General features: G+C 40.1%; 1 protein-coding gene across 1 annotated transcript in view; it reads left to right on the top strand.

The window, feature by feature from the left end:
- Positions 1–1,106: 1,106 nt before the first annotated feature.
- The window catches only part of PPARA (peroxisome proliferator activated receptor alpha), a 77,644-nt gene continuing 71,765 nt past the window's right edge, over positions 1,107–6,985 (top strand). Inside the window, exon 1 of the mRNA XM_067305016.1 lies at positions 1,107–1,167. The gene's annotated coding sequence lies outside the window, so the exon portion shown is untranslated. The remainder of the gene's footprint in view (positions 1,168–6,985) is intronic.

Raw genomic sequence — 6,985 nt, 5'->3', positions numbered from 1 at the left:
ACCAAATTTATTTCAACTTAAATATTTGCTGGCTCTGTCTACGTGTTGGATTTGGTTCTTGTAGCAGGGTTGTGAAAGAATGCAAAGGCCCTTACAGCTTTTAGATTCCTATACCTGTCATTCAGATTCAAAACCAGTTTAATTTTCCTCATCTTCAGAGAAGGACATGGTATAAGTGACAAGGTGCAGAGGTACTACACAATCCACAATGGGCTTGCTCACACTTAGCTTCCTCCTGTTGCTAATGTGCTCGTAAGAGGTGCCATTTGGAAACAGCTGACCCATTTCTCCATTACTTTGTGGCGTTTGCATTTATATTCAACAGAAAATGCCACTTTGATTGGCCAATTATTTACATCCACTTTGCATAGGCTGTTTAAGAAACTAAAAAGTGATGAGTTGGATTAAAAGCAAAGAGAATGTCTTTCGGTTGCTTGTGTTCTGCCCTGGGACTGGTAGATGCTTGACCTCTACATGAAGAAAATTTTTAATCAGTTTTTTTTCCACTGATTTAACTTACTTTTTTATTACATACATTAAATTGGGAGGGAGAGTGCTTGCCACTGCAATACTTAGTCTCTGGAGTGACCCCACCAGTTCTGACTGACTTCCGGGAAGGACTCAGAGGAAGGGCTGGCAGGACATAATTATGATCTTTTTAAGGCTAAAAACATGTGGGCTAGAAAGTCTTAAGGAAGTCTTACTTGCAAATGGTGAAATGTTAGTTTTCTTCAGAAGACCCACTTGATGCTCTAACAGGATGAGGTAGTAGGTTGTGTGGTTTCAGGGTAGTGATTTTGCCCCAATCAGGAGATAACTATACAACCTACTGCCTTCCCTGATGAGCAGCATTACAGCATCAGTCACTTAATTTTCAAAAAAGCAAGGGCTAAAATATACTTCTGTGACCAGCAAAGTAAGTCTGCATAAAATTGTTGTTGCCCTGTCCCTGATAGCTTTAAATTTAGTGACTTGCATTATTTTTGATAACTGCCTGCAAAATCACTCTTTTTTTAAATCCCCTTTATCATGAAAAATTCAATTAAAAAAGTTTTGCTTATTCCAAAGTTTGTCTGTTCTTGATCTGTTTCATTTCTGGTTCATTTCAGTGGAATGAAGTTATCATGGGAAATGATTCAAAATTGCTGTGAAGCTGGCATTCAAGATGTTCGTATTTCCCTACCATTTTGGTTTGAGTGCAACAAATTTTACTAGCAACACACTGTTTTTGTTCAATCTTACCTCACCCTTGGGAATCTGCCGGTGTTTTATAAATAATACTAGATTAAGTCGCACAACATTCTCCAGTAGGTCAACTTTATCTCTATATTACAAATAAAAGGCTGTAACAAAGAAAATCAAAGACCAGCTTTAAAAAACAAAAACAGACATTGATTTTGTACCCTAGGTTTCTCATAAGCAGGCTTGTTTCATGGCATTTAAATGGCAACTTACTTAAATGGCCCCAAAAGATGATTCACAGGATATCTAAAAGCCATAAATTGCACGTGGAACACTGTGGACAGAAAATATTAGGAACATTAAAAATATTTTGAGAATACAAACTATAGAGTCTTACACCAAAAAGGTGTGGAAGAAAGGGGATATAACCAACCCACTGCTGGTTTTGCTTTTAGACTTAGAAATCATCCTTCCACATGCAAAATACACCAGGAAATAGGAAGCATGTAAACCTGAGGTTACCTTAAGACCAAAGGTATTAAGCTAATTATGTATACACAGTTTTGTACATTTTGATTATACAACATCTCATTACTGTAGATTAGAATTAAAATTTAAATTCATCATAATCCTGCATGCCTATCTTACTAACATGCTACACTGAGAAAGCATTGCTCATATAAAAAGCATTATCGTCGTATTTGTAACTAGGCAGGATAAAATAGCCAGTATCAGAGCAACTAAAACAGTAATTTGACAGCAAAACTGGATATTTTACTGTTTCTGTAGTCCAAACACATCACACACAACTTAGATGGTATTTGAGGTCATTCAACACTTCAAGACTGGGCCTTTTGTTAATACCTTTAATGAAAGGTTAGGAATGTTATTTGACTTGAGTTCTTAGGGAGGGATATGAGCAGTTGGTAGAAGAGGAAAAATTACTGCATGTCTGAAAAATACAGGAGAATAGGAGATGCTCTGACTGTTTTTAATCTCTGTTCTTCTTGCTGTTTAAAGAAGATCTCTTAATTTAAAACTGCTGTAAGGATACTAACCATGCTAGCCATGTTCAAGGGCTTTGGGACATGCACTGCAGACTCTGAACTCCTTTTCTCCTGTCGAAAATGCAGTCACAGCTGCAGTGTAAACATCTTAGATGAGTGTGAGTAGTGACTGTAGCATATATAGCTTAAAACATCCTGCTTCTCCCCAGGATACGAAATTGGCTTGAAATCTCAAGCTTAGTTTTACATTCAGTAAATACATAGCAAATGTTCTGCATGGGAGAAAGGGGTGAAAAGAGGGGAAACATTCTACAACAGCCTGTTAGATCTCTTCTCTGAAGTTATTTTAAAATCTTTTGGCTCTGCCTGGGTCAGCATTTTGTTCTTGGTAATGAGCTGTGAGTTTTCAGATTCTAGTCATTCTGGCAATCCCATTAAAACAAAGGGCCAGAAAAATCCATAGCATTCTCTTTGCGAGGATCTACAGTAAATGCAAAAACATGTGCCTATATTTAGCAGTGCGCAGGCCTGCAGTTAATCAGGTCTGTCCTTAGCAGTAGGTGTCATTACAGCTAATGGGAACTGCAGTAGAAACTTTAAAGGACAACTATGTAGTGCCAAATGTTTTCCAGAATTGTATACTGAAAATGTTTGTATCAAAATGTTAGTAGTTTGGACTGGATTCATTATGAAAAATGAGCATTTTTAAAACTCCTATTAGCAGTAGTTCTCTTTGAGGTCATACGCTATTCCGTTGCATGCGCTAGGTGGGAGGAGAAAGCATAACCTTTAGTTACATAACACACAAATTGTATTACCATCGGAGTTGGGTTTACTTTTATAATCTGTGTCTGCTTAAACATCTTTTTTTTTAGTGTAATAACAACATTAACTGATGAGCAGAATCTTGCTGAAACAAAGCCTTTACATTTGGTTAATGATGGACCAAGTGAAAATCAGTGGCAGCAGGGTTTTCAGTGAGGCCAGGCTTTCACTGCTTCGTTCCCCTTCTTTGACTTGATGAAAGTACCCATTTTTTTGAAACCAGACTGATCACAGGTACAACAAAGACATGAAGCAGGTCTCTGACATTAAGGCCACCATTGACAAAATCTAGATGTCTGCTGTGACGCACGGATCATTTTACCTCTTTTTCAGTGATCCCATTCAAGGTTGTTACGTTTTTATTTTTTTTTAACGTGAGCAAGCCTCTGTATTCTCCAAAAACAGATCCCCACCATGGCAAATTTCCACTCAAAGAGTTGACGCTTGGCAAAACACTACAGCAGATGAGAACTTTCTTAGGCAAGCTGGATAACCCTAATAAAAGGCTGTGCTACCAGCCCCACTTGTAAAAATCCTGCCTTGCTACCGTGCGAGGCTACCATGGCTGTGCCAGCTGAGGTGGCTGTGTGGCCACTCTGGAAAAGGCAAAACCTTTCAGCACAGAAATAGTTCCTGGGAGCTCCACTGAAAGGGCAAATTGCAAAGGGGGATTTATGCTGGGAGAGCATCCAAAAATGCAGCAAGACCGTCGCTGGTATGCCAGCCAGCATTGATACAGATTGAACATGACACACTGCACGAAACAAGAGGTGCAGTTGCAGTTGCAGAGCAGGGGACCTGGTGCTCATCAGGAGAAGAAAATGTTACCTTCCCTTGGGCTTGAAAAAATTCCCTATGTGGTGCCTGGGCCCAGGTTGTTCTCCTATTGGAACACCAATATTAAACAATTTTAGCAGAAGTCATCAGTGATAAAATACTAAGCACCATTCACAGAATTCAGGGCCCGAACATACTGCTAATTCCCATGAATTTGATAGTGCACAGAAGTTACCTTAGAGTGGTAATAGCTGAAAACTGGGTTTGGAGTTTTTTGTAACTAACACTGTGCCACTCTCAGAGTCTGAATGCATACTATTTATGGGAATAATGGTTATCAAAATACTAAAGAAATAAAATTATTTCTGTGATGAAACACAACAGCAAATCAAAAGCGGGAAAGGAGGGTGGGTGCAGAACTGGAGTAAAACTGCAAAAAGGGCTTGTAAAACCAGGGTGTGGTTATGCAAGCTAGAGTTTGACCAGGACTCCACAGTTAAGCTACACGTATTTAGTGGGGGGGAAAAAAATGGAGTTTTCATAGCAACAACTGATCATCTGAGCAGGAAAATGCCACCTCTTACATTGAGCTCACCTCTCCCACCAGGCAGGCAGATTGGAAGAAGCTGTCCAACTGTGAACCTGCCTGGCACCTTTGCATGGCAGAGTTGAGGAAGTGGCACTGACAGTAACAGCACCCTGCACATGCAGTGAGATGTTGAAGCACTGCACGAGCTACATAAACTAAGAAGTGTTTGTAGCTTGTAATTGTTCACTGTGTGAGATGTTTGCTTCGCTGTATTTTTGCCCTGTAGCTCTGTGCATTGGTCTGAATGAATACATTGAGCACTTAATGGAAGTGAAAGAGGTGAAGCCCACCTAGAAGTGCACAGGGGGCAGTCTATAATAGGATGTGCCAAATTGTGCCTCACTTTCTGATTACATTTTCCAATTTTTGAAGCAAAAACAATGGCACTAGCTTTACAAAAACTTTCTAGGAAGAAAACCCCAACAATTTCTTCTTGAGATTCAGTGACTTCACAAAGGAGTTAGTTAGCTCTGAGAAGGCAAGTTGCACCCAGGAAATCCTATTGCTGTCGGTGAGCTTACACAGGTGAAACAGGACAATCCAGGCCATGCTGGAAAAGGCCATTAAACTATGCACAAGAGCCAGCAGAAGAAGCATGTCTGCTCATAACCCTCCTCTTAAAGCCCCCAGCCCAGCCAGGCCTTTGGTACAGCTGACCTGAGGTCAAGGTGGGCATGCCTGGAAAGAGATTTCTCCTAGGACCACCCAGGACATGCTGCATGGCCTTCAAGTGCAGCCTTGAGCCCCTAATGAAACCCAAACTCATCTGTAGTGCCTGAACCCAAAGTTGTGCCCGGGTTCAGGCTGTAGCACGGCCCAAGTCCATTAGCGTGGGCTCATGGACACAGCGGAGTCGTGCCTGCCTGGTCTTTTTCTCATCACACCTTGCTGCAGGTTCCCGAAGACGTCAAGCAAGCAAATCTGCTGGGCTTCCGCTGGAAAACTCCAGCATTGTGTGCATTAGAGAACTAGGGAACTGCAGGTTGCGGAGCTGCAGGTATCATCAGTGCTGCAATGCTGATGCATGAAGTGGAGTCGGTGGAAAAGGGTATGATTTAGCCCACTCTTAACAGCAGCACACAGCCTGAGTGACAGGGGTAGTAACCAAACATTTTAAAGCTATGCAGGCATAGCTCTGATCAGTGTGGCTCAAAACAATCCATGCAGGTATCCAGCTGTTAACTTCCATTAGAAAAACTATAGAAGATAGGAGCCTTTGAAGACTTGAACACCAAAGTCCATAAGGATCTGGGATTGAGCATTTGAAGTGACTTAGATCCCTAGATCTCATTAAAAAATCAGTGCTGGCAGTGCTAAAAGAGCAAGACAAAATCATTCAAAAACCCAGGCCAAAACGATCACTGATTTTCAAATAGATCTGTGTTCCTGAGTCACTTTGGCAGTTTTAATTGTTTTACAATTAATGGTAATGATTAACAGTCATGCTAAACATTTGATCGTATAAAAGCTTTTGTCTTGTTACGGAATACAGTTCATGCCTAGTCTCCAATGCAAATCTAAACCGTATGAGTAACCAGGTTAAGAGACAACCAAGTTGTAACTAAGTTCCCTGATGTGGCTTATTTTGGTATTTCAGCCAGGACCTGAGGCTCTTAGCAGAGGTTTTCTCTGTCCAGCTTGCATATGCAAATGTAAACAATAATATTTCCATCTTCAAGGAGCCCAAGTGAGATTTTATAATGCAAACAAAGGCATTAGTGTGTTAAAAAGGTCTCTCAATCAACTGAAAGTGTGCAGCAGTTTATGTATTAGTATATGTTTTTAATTAACGCTTGGAAAAGAAACACTTGATGCACTTAGAATTAACACAAATAAAAATGTCTTTCTTACGTGTTTCTCGGTGTAAACATTTAAACTGAAAAGAAAATAACTTCTGGTCTCACAAAAGGTAACTGACTGAACGTTTACCTTTTGTGAAAAATGGCAGCTTTCTCTTCCTTTTTTACACAGCAAGACAGACTTTTCAAACATCTCACTTTTGGTGGTGCAGACATCTCACTTTTCATGGAACTGTTAAGAGTAAAACACAGTTTGCTGCACTCCAGGGTCTGAGAGGTCTCAAACTAATCTCAGTCTTTTCAATCCTTCCTGAGGAGGTTGTTCCCATGTGCATGCACACATCCTCTTTTCTTTGGAAGTAACCCGAATTCGGCACCGTGTCTCTTACATCTGTTAAAAAGCTACCCTGCGAGCTTGACAAATGGTATTACAGCAGTGCCTGTTTGAAAATCAGTTGGGGAATGACAATCGCACAGGGTCTATTTTTATTTAGGCTTGGCTTCTTCTCACATCACAGTGACCTTTACTAAGGTTAGGTATGTGATGCACATGGTTAGAATATGAAAACTTTTCTTCTCTAAAGTTTCAACATTCTTAGTTTCCAAAACAGATTGTTTTCTTTTTCTCTCCCTTTTTAAATATTTGCAATGAGTAACATGAAATCCAGAATTTAATTATTTAATTTCTTTTTCCCCATCTTATCATAACCCAGAGACATTTTGAAAGTTGGAATGGAAAAGTTTAGTTTCCATTTGACTCCCCTTTGAATTCACTAACTTTTCCAAAGCTAAAGAGGCATTAAAAT

Source organism: Apteryx mantelli, chromosome 1 (assembly GCF_036417845.1).
Source record: "Apteryx mantelli isolate bAptMan1 chromosome 1, bAptMan1.hap1, whole genome shotgun sequence".
Lineage (NCBI taxonomy): Eukaryota > Metazoa > Chordata > Aves > Apterygiformes > Apterygidae > Apteryx > Apteryx mantelli.
Note: the sequence above shows the minus strand (reverse complement) of the source record. Positions and strands in the feature narration are given on the sequence as shown.